Source organism: Molossus molossus, unplaced genomic scaffold (genome assembly GCF_014108415.1).
Source record: "Molossus molossus isolate mMolMol1 unplaced genomic scaffold, mMolMol1.p scaffold_m16_p_6, whole genome shotgun sequence".
Taxonomy (NCBI): Eukaryota; Metazoa; Chordata; class Mammalia; order Chiroptera; family Molossidae; genus Molossus; species Molossus molossus.
This window is the reverse complement of record NW_023425399.1, coordinates 82,947,361-82,964,141: the sequence shown is the minus strand read 5'-3', so window position 1 is coordinate 82,964,141 and position 16,781 is coordinate 82,947,361. Positions and strand designations below refer to the sequence as shown.

At 38.1% G+C, this 16,781-nt stretch overlaps 1 pseudogene; it reads right to left on the bottom strand.

The window, feature by feature from the left end:
- LOC118619259 overlaps positions 1-16,781 on the bottom strand; it is a 67,171-nt pseudogene that overhangs the window by 40,937 nt on the left and 9,453 nt on the right.

The window sequence follows — 16,781 nt, the reverse complement described above, 5'->3', positions numbered from 1 at the left end:
TGTTTCTAGAAATTTGTTCATTTAGTTTCGATTGTCGAATTTGTTGCCGTGTAATTGTTCATAATATTAGTTCACAATCCTTTGTATTTCTGTGATGTCAGTTATTATTTCTCCTCTTTCATTTCTGATTTTGTGTATTTGGGTTCTCTCTCTTTGTTTCTTGGTGAGTTTAGCTAAGGGTGTATCAATCTTGTTTATCTTTTCAAAGAACCAGCTCTTTGTTTCATTGATCCTTTGAATTATTTTTTGGTCTGTATGTCATTTATTTCTGCTCTGATCTTACTAATTCCTTCCTTCTACTTGCTCTGGGGTTTTGTTTTTGTTTGCTTTCTAGTTCTTTAAGTTGTGAGGTTAGTGTAAGGAATCAGGGGCGCCACCGAAAAGCAGAGAAGAGACTGGAGAGCCAATCAGCCGAATAAACAGGGATCAGGCTTTATTGGGTACACTCCAGGCGGGTTCACAGACTCCGGGGGTTGAGTCCTAGAAGCCGCGCCCAATGCTGGGGTTTGTGTTTTTCTTTTTTTTTTTATCCTCACCTGAGGATATTTTTCCATTTTTTGTACAGATAGAGTGGGAGGGAGAGAGAGGAAGGGAGAGAGAGAGAAACATCGACGTGAAGGGACACATCGAGTGGCTGCCACTCGCATGACCAACCAGGGCCGGGGACAAACTGTAACCGAAGTACGTGCCCTTAGCGGGAACCGAACCCGGGTCTCTCCGGACCGCAGGCCGACGCTCTAATCGCTGAGCCAAACTGGCCAGGGCAGTTTGTGCTTTTTTATATCTGCCCGTTGCAGCTGAGATTTGTCTGTTAGGTTTGACCTTGCGGCGGCTATGCATGGGAGCCTCTGGAATGTGAGTTGATAAGAGCAGGATGGGAGTTAGTCTACAAGCTCGGGGCAGGCCATTCCGGGAACAGGGTGGGAGGCAAGGCTGAGCAAGCGAGACAATGGTCGAGCAGTTTGCCTAGCGCCAGTTCCCAGGCTATCGGACAGTTAGATAGTCCGTTAGAAACTTTTCTTCCTTCTTGAGATAGGCCTGTAGTGCTATAAACTTCCCTCTCGGAACTGCTTTCGCTGCTTTCCATAGATTTTGTGCTGTTTTGTGTTCATTTTCATTGGTTTCCAGGAAGTTTTAAATTTTTTTCTTGATTCCATGGTAACCCATTCATTGTTCAATAACATGCTATTTAGCCTCCATGTTTTTAAATCTCTTTGCATGTTCTTGTTGCAATTGATATCTAGTTTTATGCCATTGTGATCTGAGAAGATACTTGATATGACTTCAATCTTCTTGAACTTGTAGAGACTTAGTTTGTGTCCTATCATGTGGTCTATCTTTGAGATAGCCCCATGTGTACTTGAGAAGAATGTGAATTCTGCAGTTTTGGGGTATAATTCTCTGTAGATATCTATTAAATTCATTTGAACTAGTGCTACATTTAGAGTCTGTGTTTTCTTGTTAATTTTTTTTCAGAATATCTATCCAGTGATGTCAGCAGGGTATTGAAGTCCCCTGCTATGATTGTATTGCTGTTCATTTCTCCTTTGGAGTCCTCCAAAAATTTTTTAATATATGTTGGTGCTCCTATATTGGGTGCATATATGTTTACCAAGGTTATATCTTCCTTTCAATATTATGTAGTGGTCTTCATTTTGAAATCTACTTTATCAGATATTAGTATTGCTACCCCAACTTATTTTGCTTTTTGTTTACTTGAAAGATTTTTTCCATCCCTTTACTTTCAACCTATGTGAGTCTTTTGTTGTGAGGTGGGTCTCTTGTAAACAACATATAAGAGTCATACCTTCTTATCCAGTCAGCTACTCTGTGATTTTTTATCGAAGGATTCAAACCATTCACATTTAAGGTGATAATTGATATGTAATTATTTATTGCCATTTTTGTTTAGTGTGGTTCTATTTTTCTTCCAATTTCTTCTACTAATTACAGCAGTCCTTTCAGCATATCTTGCAGTGCTGGTTTGGTGTTAATATATTCCCTTAGCCTTTTTTTTCCTGGAAATCTCTTTATTTGACTTTCTATTTTGAATGATAGCCTTACTCCATAGAGTAGTCTTGGATTCAGATCATTGTTATTCATGACCTTGATTACTTCATGCCACTCCCTTCTGGTCTGAGTGTTTCTGTTGAGAAGTCAGCTTGCTGCTTTTAGGATTCTCTCTTTGTCTTTAATTTTTGGCATTTTAATTACTATGTGTCTTGGTGTGGGCCTGTTTGGGTTCTTCTTACTTGGGGCTCTCTTTGCTTCTTAAACTTGAATGTCTTCTTCCTCCACCAAGTTTGGAAAGTTTTCTGTCACTATTTCTTCAAATGTATTTTCTAACCCTTGGTCATTTTCTTCTTCTTCGGGGACTCCTATAATGCAAATGTTATTATGTTTCCAGTAGTCCCACAGTTCTCTTAAGCTGTCTTCCTGTTTTTAAATTGTTTTTTCCTTTTGGTTTTCTGATTGTTTAATTTTTTTCTACCCTGTCTTCTAATTCATTGATCTGGTCCTCAGCTTTCTCTACTCTGCTGGTTAGTCCTTCCAGTGTGTTCTTAATTTCTGCTATGTCATTCTTCATTTCCACTTGGTTGGTTTTCAATGTTCCTATATCTTTACTCATGGTGCTGATGTCCTTATTCATGCTGTTGAGCTTCCTCAACATCATGGCTCTGAACTCTACCTTTGATAATTTGCTTAGCTGCATTTCATTGATCTCATCTTCGATAGAGTTTTCTTATTCTTTCATTTGGGATTTATTTCTTTGTTTTACCATTTTGGCTATCTCAGTGGGTTTTGGAGCCTGCCAAAGTTTTCCTGTGAGTGTTGGTGTTCTGCTGTTTGTGGCTCCCTCTACAGGGTTTGGATGAGCCTGGGTGGGCCCACATTAAACACCACTTCAAGCTTTACTTTCCTGAGTAGATTTGCAATTCCACGAAAGGTTCAGTTATCTTTTAGCTCTTTCCTGGCAGCTAGTAGTCTCAGTTACTCAGTGCCTTGGAATGTAGCCCTGTTGTTCTGCATAAGAGGATTTTCAGAGGGTAGGATAGATCCTGGTTGTTAATGAGCCTTAATTTGCATTTCTTTGCCTCACCTGGGAAAGGCTGAATCTCTGATGTGGGGGTGGCTGCTGCTTTTCCTTACAGGTCTGAGAAGGTGCACACTGGCCACTGTTTTTTGTGGCTGCAACTTAGCAATAACTCTGAGTGCCCTCCAAATCCGGGGGTGTCCCCATAGAGTTCCAGCCCATTCAGCCCTCCCTCTGCAGTAGCCCCTGGTGAGTGGCTGTGGTTCTTTTAGCACTCTGTCCTGGCTCTCTGAGCTGTGGAGCGGGCTTGATCTTTATTCTCCAAGCGCGCTGCTCACAGCTAAGACTGCTGCTGTCTGTGGGCTCCCAGCCCGCCACCCTCTCGCGCCTCCGCAGATCCTACCAGTGCCCTTGGTTACATGGTCCTGTCCTGCCGCTTTTTTGTTGCTTTTTTCCAAGAATTTGTTTTTATTTTAGTTGTAATTTCTGTTTGGCCCTGGGAGATCATCTGCGTAGCTTCTATTCACTTTGCCTCCATTTTTACATCCTCTAAGCCTACATTGTGTGCATCTCGGTCTCACAGGCTTCAGCACCCCATAGGTCCCGCGGGTAACTAGATAGCACAGTCTCTGCTGGATTTCACAGGCCTCTCTGGTGCCCCTGCACCCTGTAGTCCTGCGTGGACAGCTGAATGGCACCAATCTCTCTAGGCCTGGGGCTTCCCACTGCTCTTGTGGGCTACAGGACTGCACAGGCCTCTGTGGAGCCCCAGGTCCCACAGCTGGTGGCTGGGGAGTGCTGCTACCCAGTGGGGCTCAACTTCTGCTCAGCTTTCGCTGTATTTTTGGGGGATGGGTCTCAGCTGCTGGTCTGTGCTTCTGTTCCCTGGAGATGGATGTCTGCTCCCCAGCCTCTGTTGCTGGGGGTATATCTCGACCCTGATTGGGCTGTTACTATGGGGGATGGTGCTGGGCTCCAGGCTGTTTGCGGATTCCATGACCGGCACATTAGGAGCTCCACTCCTGTGTACAGGTCTGTGTTGACACAGAGTGTCCACTGGTCCAATGGTGCCAGGTGTGCTGGTGGGCTCACGTTGCTAGGCTCTAGCTGCTCCCACTGCCTCCTCCCAGGGAAGACCTGGGCTTTTCCAAAATGGTGAGACCTCCCCGTGATGCAGGGAGAAGTGCCCTGAATGTCCACTTACCGTGGTAGCAGGCTGCTCCCCTCCACAGCACAGGAACTTTCTGCTCCGTGGCTGGCTCTGCACTGCTGGGGTTTGGTCGTCCACCTTCACATCCACTCACACTCTCTCACACACTCGAATGCACCTGGCACATTACACGCTAAATTAGAGAATAAATAAATGTGAAATAATTAGGAAATAATAAGTGCTAGGAGATGAGATATTAACAGTATACACTGTTAGAAATAACACAAACAACAATAATAATAATTATAATCACCACATATTTACAGCTGATTTTATATTATACGCTGCACTAAACATTATATCGGCATTATCTAATTTAATTATCGTAAAATCCAGTTATAGAGGTGCCATTATCTTTATTTTACATGAAAATTAAAGTAATTTAATGGGCAAGATTAAGATTTAAACCCTGGTTTTCCTTATTTTGGGATGCTCAGTGATTAAGTAATCTTTTGTTGCTTTTCTTCCTCCCTTCCTCTCTCAGTTCCTTCCTTCCTTCCTTCCTTCCTTCCTTCCTTCCTTCCTTCCTTCCTTTTTTCCTTCTTCCTTCCTTCTTTCCTTCTAATACATGTTGGTTGAGTGCCAACTTAATTCTGCAAGCATCACTCAAGCTGTTGGAGACACAACAAAGACAGGTAAACATAATAATGTGGAGACTAGAGACTAGACTACAGTTTCACAAAAAGAAAACATAAGTAAATAATTGAAAGGTTTAAAGAAAAGAGACATATTAATATAAACACAATTTTAGACTATGACTCAGGTGTGCCAAATGGTAACTTTCCTTTCTACAATAAATATTCTCATTAGACTTGATGAAAGAAAACCTAGTCTTACTTAGTCAATTCATATAAACTTGGTCAATTTGGGATTACAAAACTATAAATATAGGATTATTCCTAAATCCTGCATCTTCCCAGGGACATTTTCCCTTTATGAACCATAGATAACATCACATCTAGATTAATGGCTGGCTCCCAGTCACTGCTATTGGCATCTTTACAGTGGCTTGTGTGAAAGCCCTCCCATATGATTCATTTTCCTAACAAGCCATCTTTTTATAACAACTGCAAGTCTTTTACAGGCTCAACAGCATGGGGTGTCATATCCTTGACACTCTCAGCCCAGGGGCATAAAGAGAGCTGGGAGTTGGTTGCTCCTTGTGTCCTACCAAAGCATGTAGGGATTGTCTCAACACTGCCTCTGTGTTGCCTCAACACTTACTTCCTTACATGGAAGAAACACGTTTCCTACTGAAACATTTGTGGGATCAATCTACCCTTCACATGCACATACACTCTAGAGCTAATGCTAGAAAGGGCAAGACTCAATACTCCTTCAATGCCTCTCACTCTGTGACTCTTCTCCCTTCTTCCCAATCTGCAAAAACCTTTACCAGTTTTATGTGCCTGGAAATACCATTCACTGATCAATTCCTTATTCACTGCTACGTATAGTGATACCAAGAACTTAGGTCTTGATGCTCTAAACATCTAGGCTCTTGCAACTCAAAAACTAAAGACTTTGTCAATGCTTTAATTTTTATTTTTATACAAATGCTAAAAATTGATTATTTCTATCTTTATTTCTGCAGTTACCATAATAACCTAAAAGAGGCCCACCTTGATCTTTTTCTGGCTCTTTTTCCATTACTCTCCTACATGGTATCCTCACTCAAAGATCTTAGGTTTGGTCACAGGAAGAACTTCTGCAATACTAAAGTGTAGTGTAAAATCTTTCACTATAAAAAGGTGCCAGGTTTCAGGAATTTATAAACTTTAATAGAATTTGTATTCACTTTCAAGACTGACAAATATTGGGGAAATATTTATAGTGAATTTCTTAAAAGGTTTTGTCTACTACTTCTTACAACATTTGTCCTAATTCTGTAGGACATTCCCTGCAGATGTTACTTGCTTAGTCACTAAGTGGGAAAAAAAGTTAATCAGAGAATGAGACACAGTGTTCCAACCTCTAGACCTGAAAAATCAAAGAAAAGAACCAAAGACTTTTCAGGAAAAAAAAATACTTTCCTTTTTTCTCATTTTTTCCTGTTCCCTTCCATCATCCTGCTTTCATAATCTCTGGAATTGAGCACTAGTAAATTAAATACTTTTGTCAAATTTATAATTTTGCCATCTGAAGATGCTCTTAGCAATGATGTTTTTTTTCCTGTGTTTACAAGTGTTCTATAAAAAGGTAAATACAGTGCCTGTGAAGAGTTACTTTAATGAATGGAATCGCTGCCAACTTGTCCATATTCTAAAGAATTGTACCTTTCTTTGACTGCAGTTAATAATCAATTATTTAGGTTAATTTAACTTTAAGTAGTAAACTGGTAGAGAAATTAGGATAGAATCACATTGAAATTCAAACATTAGAGTTAGAATTGAGTCAGTCAACCCCCATTATTGTTTTATTCCAAACCCTGCTGCTTCAATCCTAACATCTCACTTAACTCTCAAATCCTACAGTGCTCACACTAAGTGTTCTAATACAACAGCTTTGTTAAAAGTCTTGGACAATCAATAAGAACCTCACTGTAGTGGAAACACACAAGGAGTTAAGCTTTGGGTTGCCCTTTCTTGTAATTTTCAGTAATCTAATGGTGGTAGAATAGTCAACTCATAGTGATTCCTTATTTTAAAGCTATTTATTCTACCCTCACCTATAATAAAAAAGCTGGGAAATTTGACTTATTTGAGGTTATATTTAAGTATCTTGAAAAGCATAGTTGATTTGTGTGCTTCTCAGAAACAGAATACCTATAATTTTCTTAAATATGTTCTCTTCTAATTGTTGAAATGTTGCTGGAAAACATAGGAATGGTTGTCGAGTATAGCATTACTTTTAAAACAACTTTATACAGGACTAGTGATTTAGATACGACTTTTGGCAGAATTATCACTGAAATAGTCTATAAATATAATAGTTCAGAATAACTATAAGTATATAATTTCTGAAAATGCAATTACACATAAAAAAAGTGCAATGTAGAACTTCTGTATATGTTGCTGATTCTGTTGGAATATGGTAGCAGTTCCACTGACCTATGGGATATAAGTCATTAGTTGTATACCTGGCCTTATTTTAGCCACCCTATATTTTACTAATTTAACCCTAAAACTTGGGGGCAAAGCCTTATAACATATCATATTCATAGGGTATATATGCAAAATTGCTTTGCAAAGAGTCTAATTTTGAGATTTCTGATGAGAAAGAAAATACAGGTGATTCTCTATTAACTTATTAATTAATTAGTTCATTTTGCATGTTTGCTGTGTCCCTCATTTGTTCCACTGATTCTAAGTAAGATGATATGGCATCATTTTGATACATGTAGAATAATTTGGTAAAGGAGTGATCAATGAAAAATTTGGAGGTAAGGTGAAAAATAACTTGAATTCTTTTCTCAACTTCCTTTAACTTTTCTGTCTTTATCTGGAGATATTTTAGCAGAGCTGTAAAAATCAATATTATTTTATCTTTGGAAAATAATGAACTCTGGCCTAAGGGAACTTGGCTGGTTTTATCTTGAAACTTATTGCCATTTCTATACATTTGAGAAAGTTCAGCACACTGACAACTAAGGAATTGAGGTAAACTTATATATTTTCAATAAATTCTGTGAAACTCTGCATTTTGTACTTTGCCTATTGCATGCACATACTTTGACTTAAGAGTAAAGTTAATAATATTTTGATCAGGAAGATTTCCATTATCACCAGGAAAAAAATCCGAAAGAATAGTGAGGCTTGCCATGAGAAGCTTCCTAGAAGAGGTAAGTCTCCACTTTATCATTAACAGATGTGTAGGATTTACATAGCAAAAGGCGATAATGGGAGCTGCAGAGTCACCTGACAACCAGCACAGCAATTGCAATTTCTAGCTCCTCAGATGTGCTCTGAACTTCACAACTACCTCTAAAAGAGCAACTACTTGTCTTATTTACATTTATCTTACATGCTTGTTTTCCTCTCCTAGTCTGCATAGAAAGAAGCCTACAGGGAAGGAAGCATGTTATATTTATTTTCAAAAGTAAATGAATAAATGAACAAATGAGTGTATGAATGTGATTAATTTGTAAAGAGAGAAGTATAAAGAGGCTTAACAAGCATGTGTGGTGATGACATCTTTGAAACAAACTTGGCTTAGAAGAGTGTTGCAGATTCATTTCATTTCCAGTGAAGCAAAATGTGAGATGGAGCCTATTGAGCAATGTGCTTATTCAGGACAGCTGTTGGGGTCAACTCCTGTGAAAGGGAGAGGACAAAGCAGGAGGAGTGGGCAGAAGGAGAAGTCAAGAATGCAACCCCAATCATGGCCTCAGTCAATCCTATGGCAAGCTCTGGATCTAACATGACATTTCAGAGTTACAGGCTAAGTTGATCAGGATGTCATGTGTGTGTACTAATGAGTCATTGGATATAGGGCACCCAGGGAAGAGGCATGACCTTGTGCACAGTGGCTCCCTGGAGGTGAGGCAATTTCTGGAAAGTCACCCCTGACACTTACCTGTCAGCACGTTTACTGTCAGCACGTTTTGCTGCTGGGGCAACCAGTCCTTTTGGGTGGTGCATTACAGGTCCACTGCAGTGAGGTGGGACTAGATTATAAAGACAGAAAAGAATGGTTTAGAGCAAATAAAATTATGAGTAGTGAACAGGTGTCCCTTTTTAAATAAAAGTACAATAATAGCATGGAGTTTATTCTGTTAGTAGTATTGCAAGTGGCATAGGACTAGACAAGGAGGTCAAAGCCAGGGAAGCTATGTGAGGAAGCTGATGGACTGATTCTCTGATGAATGGATTGAGAAATTAGGAAATGCTGCCTCAGCAACTTTTGAGCTTCTGTGTGCCAGATACTCTTGTCTATATTTTGCATTTAATATTCTCAATAATGTAGAAAAGTATATTATATAATGTAGAAAAATAAGAATGATAACTACACCAACTTATTTACCTAGTATGCTTTAAATAACTAGGCTTTAGTCTTTGTGAGAACTCTATTGGGCAGATGTCACTATAATATTTATTTTACAGATAAGGAAACTGGGCCTTAGAGAATTTAAATAAACTGTTCGAGGTCAAATAGCTAGTTAATGGTGGAGCTCAATCTTTAAGCCAAGATTGCTTGAATTCTTTGTTACCAAGCATCATCCTGTCTTATTAAAAACTGCCACCTAGTCAAGAGGCATGATATTGTTATTAATTCATTTAAGTAGTTGCTAATCTATGTTCTCACTTTTTGAGTATTCATCAAAACCTAGATAATCTCACATTTTAAAAATTTGTGTCTGGCTAGTTATAATTTGAAGAAAGGGACGCCTTTAAGGTTGCCACAAATTCCTCATACAGGATATAGATTTATATTTTAGTTGCTTATATTTAGTAAGATGGGGATTTACTGATTTAGTTTTCAAGAGCTGCTATAACAAAGTACCACAAACCAGGTGACTCAAAACAGCACTTATTTTCTCACAGTTCTGGGGTCTAACAGTCTGAAATCAAGATGTTGGCAGGGCCATGATGCCTCTAACACCTGTAGGGTTACATTGCCTCTTTATAACTTTTGGTGGTTTGCTGGAAATCCTAAGTGTTTCTTTGTTTGTAGACACATCACTCTAATCTGTCTTTACGTGACTTTCTCCCTATGTGTCTATTTTTACATGGCCGTCTTCTCACATGGAGATCAATGATATTGTATTGGATGCCCATCCTACCATCCTACTCCAGCATGACTCTTCATCTTAGCTAATTACATCTGCAACAACCTTATTTCCAAATAAGATTATATTCTGGGGCTCTCAGAAATAAGACCTCATCATGGCCTTTGTGGGGTGGAAGGTGCACACAATTCAACTTGTAGCACTTGCATACATAAAACCAAACTTTGTGGCCCAAATCCCTTTCTATTTCTTTCCATGTCAATAAAAATGCACCCGAATCTTTGTTAGACATATTCCATACATGCATTCTCTGTACCTATTTAATCTGAATTATATTTGGATATATAGCAAATTATTTCTGATAAGCTAGAACATGGTATGTCTCTTGTTTGTATGAAATTCCAACTGGTATTATTGGGTATATTCCTCTGGGAAGCAAACAACTTTACTGATATTACTTGTGATTTTGTTATTCACAGTGGGTTGCATTTTCTTTTTGCTCATTTAAATAAGTTCCCTGGAATACAGAGGAAAAACTTGTAGGATAGTCTTGGGGAATTTGCTCTTCCTAATGTGCTTCATTCTAATTATATTTTTTATTACTCGTATTGTAAATGAGATAGACTAAAGAGGCGCTGCCAGACTAATTTTTTTCTTTCAGCTTTGTAATTTAGATTACTCTCCCTCCATATGCATCTAATTATAAGAATTTCTTAGATGTAGATATCAAAGAGTCTTAATATTTAATTTTCCCCTAGGAATATGATGGGCAAGGTCTTATGTTTATTAAATTGGTCTTAGGGCAGGCAGCCCTAAAGTCAGATGCTGTGATCCATGATTTGTATTTGCATATCATTAAACCATGTACAAATTATGTGATTACTTCATACATCCGTTACATGAAAATAAGACCTTTGTAATTGCCAAATGTAATTATATATTTCTAGATTTCAGTATCATTTGCCTTTTTGTACATGTTACGACTTCTCCAAATTTTTTCTTCTGAAATCTTCCACACCACGCGTGCACTTTATACATGAACATTCCTTTTTTAGCCTTCTCTTCTCCCCTCTTTTCATCTCTCAACCATTATGAATTTGTATTTATTTTAAAATATTATCTCCTGATCCTTGTCATATTGTATGCACTGCAAAATTGTTACATATTTATACACTAGTGTTGGCCAAATCTGTTTTCTTAGCTTTGATATCACCAAGTCTTTAACCTAAGTTGCTTCTTGGATATACCCTGAATGTTTACATGCATTTTTCAGTATAAAATGCACCAAATTTATTTATTTATTTATTTTACAAAAGTGCTTTGGTAGTAAAGTAGATCTCATTCCTTCTTTAAATGATACTTTTTTCCCATATAATTATGCAATTCCTTTCTTAAAATATAGAGTGAACCTCTCCACTCTTACATTTCAGGTTTGGATAATTACCTGACTTTCTTTGGCCAATGGGATGTTAAAAGCAAGGGTCTTTTCAGTGTGGAGGGACTGAAATGTACTTGTGTGGTTGGACACATTCTTTTGTACCTTGCTATTGTAATGAGAATACTGTGCCTTTGCTAGATTGCTGGTCCAAGGAGGTTGTGCAAATCATGTAGTAGAGCTGCTTGGTTAATCCACAGACCTAAGTTTAAAGTAGAACTGTCTAGTTAAGCCCAACCAATCTCAGTAGGTTCACTGATGTATGAGTGAGTCCAACTGACAGAAACAGAGAAAACCAATTGATATATAAGACATGTGAGAAAGCCCGGCTGGTGTGGCTCACTGGTTGAGCGTCAACCCATGCACCAAGAGGTTGCCGGTTTGATTCCCGGTCAGGGCACATACCCAGGTTGTGGGCAAGCAGGAGGCAGCCAATCGATGTTGTCTATGTTTCTACCTCTCTCTCCATCTCCTTTCCTCTCTCTCTAAAACCAATAAAGACAAAAATATTTAAAAAAAAAAGATGTGAGAAAAATTTCTTGTTTTGGTATATCATCAATTTTTGTAGTTATTATACAAAAAATGTTATCGATGCAAAAATTGGCATTTAAAGTGAGTGCTGATAAAATTTCAGAAACTAAAATATAAGGACTTGATTTTAGTCCTGGATGGCAAATCACAAGGAAGCTCATAAAGGAGGCTTAGACAATTATAGCCCATATGAGATAGTGATAAAATATTTTTAAAAACTTTCCCTTGTAATTATCTAGAAGGCTGACATAGTATTTAATTAATTCATAGATTTGGTCAAGGGGAGTTCCAGAAAAAGTTCAAAATGAGTGATCTAACTTTATTTAGAAAGATTTCATAAAATGATAGAAAAATAAACGAGCTCAGAATGGTCTATCCACTCAGTAAAGAGAATGAAAAGGTAATAGAGGGCTTCCACAATCTACTGGTTTGTAAAACTCTTAAAATTTCTTGAACACTGCCAGACAGTAAAATATTATCAAATTAAGATACAGTCTTAAGACTAAAATAAAATCTTTATCTTTACATTGGGTCTTTACATTTTACCTTAGGGGTATAGACCAAGGCAAGGATTAGCCCTGTTGTGTTTTCTTAAGAAGTTTGAAAGAATTAAGGTAATCTCGGAACAAAAGATACACACAGATTTAAAAGTAAAGGATGGAAAAAGATATTTCATGCAAATGGAAATTAAAAAACAGGGAGTACCAATACTTATATCTGACAAAATAGACTTTAATTTAAAGCAGACTATAGTAAGAGATTAAAAAAGGACACTATGTAATAAAAAAAGAGAGCAATTCAACAAGAAATATAACCTTTGTAAACATTTATGTCCCAAATAGGAGCATCCAAATATATAAAGCATATCTTGAGCAGGTGAAGGGAGAAAGTGACGGCAATACAGTCAGAGTAGGAGATTTTAACACCATATTTATATCAATGTAGATCTTCCAGACAGAAAATAAACAAGAAAATGATTATCTTAAATGACACACTAGATCATATGGATTTAATTAATAACTTCAGAGCATTTCACCCCAAAGCAGCAGAATATGCATTCCTTTAAAGGGCACATGGACAGTTTCCTAGGACAGACCATATGTTAGGGCACAGAACAAGTCTCAATAAATCTAAAAAAACTGAAATCACATCAAGCATCTTCTCTGACCATAATGGTATAAAACTGGAAATCAATCATGAGAAAAAAAACTGAAACACACACAAACATGGAGGCTAAATAACATGTTACTAGACAATAAATGGGTTAACAATGAGATCAAGGTAGAAATAAAAAAATACCTTGAAAAAAATGAAAACACAACAATTCAAAATGTATGGAACACAGCAAAAGCTATCATAGGAGGGAAGTTTATAGCATTACATGTCTATCCCAAGAAACAAAAAAAAATCTCAAATAAACAATCCAATTTTATACTCAAAGGAACTTGACAAAGAACAGCAAATACACTCAAAGTGAGTAGAAGGAAAAAAATAACAAAGATCAGAGCAGAAGTAAATGAAATAGAGTCTTAAAAAATGATACAGAAGATCAGTGAAACCAAAAGCTGGTTTTTTGAAAAGGTAAACAAGATTGATAAACCTTTAACCAGACTCATCAAGAAAAACAAGAGAGAACCTGAGTAAATAAAATCAGAGGTGAAAGAGAAGTAATAACTGATTCCACAGAAATATAAGAAATTTAAAGAAAATATAAACAAACAATGATATGCCAATAAATTAAACAATTTGGACAAAATGAATAAATTCATAGAAACACACAATCTTACAAAACTGAATGAGAAAACCTGAATACACAGACTGCAACTAATGAAATTGTATCAGTAATAATAATAATAAAAAACAAAAAACAAAAACAAAACTCCCAAAAAACTAAAGTCCTGGACTGGATGGCTTCACAGGTGAATTTTACAAAATATTCAAAGAAACACTAACACCTGTTCTCCTCAAACTGTTCCAAGAAATCCAAGAGGATGGGAGAATCCAAGTTCATTTTATCAGGCCAGCAATTATCCTAATTCCAAAACCAGATAGACCAATATCCCCGTTGAACATAGATGCTAAAATTCTTAACAAAATATTAGTAAAATGGGTCTAGCAATATGTTAAAATGATCATGTGCCATGATCAAGTAGTCTTTATTCTGGGGATGCAAGGTTGGTATAACATCTGCAAATCAGTAAACATGATATACCACATAAACAAAAATAAGAATTAAAACTACATGATCATATCAATAGATGCAGAAAAAACATTTGATAAAATCCATATCTGATAAAAACTCTCAATAAAGTAGGATTAGAGAGAACATACCTCAATATAATAAAGGCCATATATGACAAACCCACAGTCAACATCATACTCCATGAGTAAAAACTAAAAGCATTTCCCTTAAGATCAGAAACAAAACAGGGATGTCCATTTTCATACTCTTATTCACATAGTGCTGGACGTCCTAGTCCCAGCAATTAGACAATAATAAATAAAAGAGCCTTGGCAAGTTTGGCTCAGTGGCTAGAGCATTGGCGTGTGGACCAATGAGTTGCAGGTTTCATTCTGATCAATGAGTTGCAGGTTAGATTCCGGTCAAGGGCACGTACCTTGGTTGTGGTTCATCCCCGGCCCTGGTCAGGGTCCTGAGGGAGGCAGCCAGTCGATGTGTCTCTCTCCCTCTCTCTCACTCTGTCTGAGTATAAATAGAAAAAATATCCTTAGATGAGGATTAAAAAAAAAGAAGAAGAATAAATAAAAGGCATCCAAACTGGAATGGAAGAAGTAAAATTCTCATTATTTGCAGATGACATGATACTGTATTTAGAGAACCCTAAAGATTGCTCCAAAACCACAACTAAAACTGATAAATGAATTCAGTATAGTAGCAGAAAACAAAATAAATATCCAGAAATCAGTTGTATTTTTATACACCAATAATGAACTGTCAGAAAGGGAAACTAAGAAAACAATCCTAGCTACAATTGCATTAAAAAAATACCTTTGAATAAATTTATCCAAGGATGTAAAAAAACTTGTATTAGGAAAATTATAAGACACTAAAGAAAGAAACTGAAGAAGATACAAATAGGTGGAAGCATATATTATGTTTATGGATAGGAAGAATTAATATTATTAAAATGTCCATACTACCCAAAGCAATCTATAGATTCAACACAATTCCTACCAAGACACCAATGGTGTATTTCAGAGAACTAGAACAAATATTCCCCAAATTTATATGGAACCACAAAAGAACTCTTAATAGCCACAGCAATCTTAAGAAAGTAGAGCAAAGTTGGAGGAATCATGCTAGTTGATATCAAACTATACTACAAGGCCATGGTAATCAAAATAGCACAGCACTGACATAAAAACATACATAGATCAATGGAACAAAAAGAGAGCTCAGAAGTAAATAAAGGAAAAAATGTATTTTGGGGTAAAATAGTCTGTCAGTAAATGGAGTTGGGAAAATTAGACAGATACATGCAAAAAAAAATTAAATACACCATTTTCTTACATAATATACAAAAATAAACTCAATGAATTAAAGACTTACATGTTATATTAAAAAGCATAAAAATCCTAGAAGAAGAGATAGTAAAATCATGGAAATTTCTCATAGCAACATTTTACCTGATATGTCTCCTCTGGGCAAGAAAAACAAAAGAAAAAATAAACAAATGGGGACTTCCAGTCAAGATGGCAACATAGGTAGACATGGTACTCGCCTCCCCCCACAAACCACATCAAAATTACAACTAAACTACAGAAAAACCATCATTCAGAAAAGCCTGATCGAACTGAATGGTAGTCCTACAACTATGAAATTAAAGAGGCCACATTGAGACTGGTAGGAGGGGCAGCAGCGTGGATGGGGTTGTCCCATACCCATGTGTGGCAGATAAAAATCAGGAGGATACCTCAGCTGTGAAGGTCCTCCCTGAGGAGCGAGGGGTCCCTGTCCTACACCAGGCACACAGCTCAGGGTCCAGTGCCAAGAAGAGAAGTCCCCATTACTTTTGGTTATAAAATCAGAGGGAACTGAGGCTGAGGGAGGCTGAAGCTTCTTGAGTCCCAGGCAGTTCCTCGTAAAGGGTTCATGCACAGACTTACTCAGACCCGCTCCCTCCAGGCTCCAGTGTGGGGGAGGCAGCTTGAAAGCCACCGGAGACATATGGGGAAGAACTGAGTAGTTTGGCATTGGGCTGAGCCATGGAGGGGCAGCTTTCTCCCAGACAGATGTGCTGTCAGAGGCCTTTGTTCCTTTGGTGAGCCCTTCCCCCACAGGCCGGCAAACAGGCACCATATCTGGAACTCGAGCAACCTGGTTCACACTGTTTGTCCCACACTGGTGACTCTGATTCCCTGAGGCCCTGCCCCTCCTAATTTCAGGCCCACACAAGCTGTTTCCAGTGGTTTTACCAAAGGATTGGCCTTTCTTGGTTCCTGCTTCAGATTTTCCTAAATTCTGAAAGCAAGCCCATACATTTCAATAAGTGGTCCTAGGCCCAGCACTAGGAGTACCCAGCTTTGGTTCACAAGTTGGCTTTGCCTAGGCATCTCCAAGCCCAGCACAAGAAGCAGCCATCTGCATATCACTTTGTAGCTTATGCCTGGTGGCCCAGGTAGAACACAGGCAATGGCTGACCTTGCCCCAGAGCCAGCACACCCAGTGGACAGCTTCAGACTACGGTGAAGCACCACCACCAAAACACCTCTGCAAGTGACACACTCAAGGAGTGGCCTCAGTGGGTACCTGAGCTCTGCTGAAATAAGTCTTGCTTTGTGTGGTGGATCCCTACACAGCTGATCCTCCAAGGTAGCCAGAGGTCAGTGGTCAGTGGGCACAGCCAGTCCTTGCAGCTGATCAGCCTGAGAAAATCCCTCC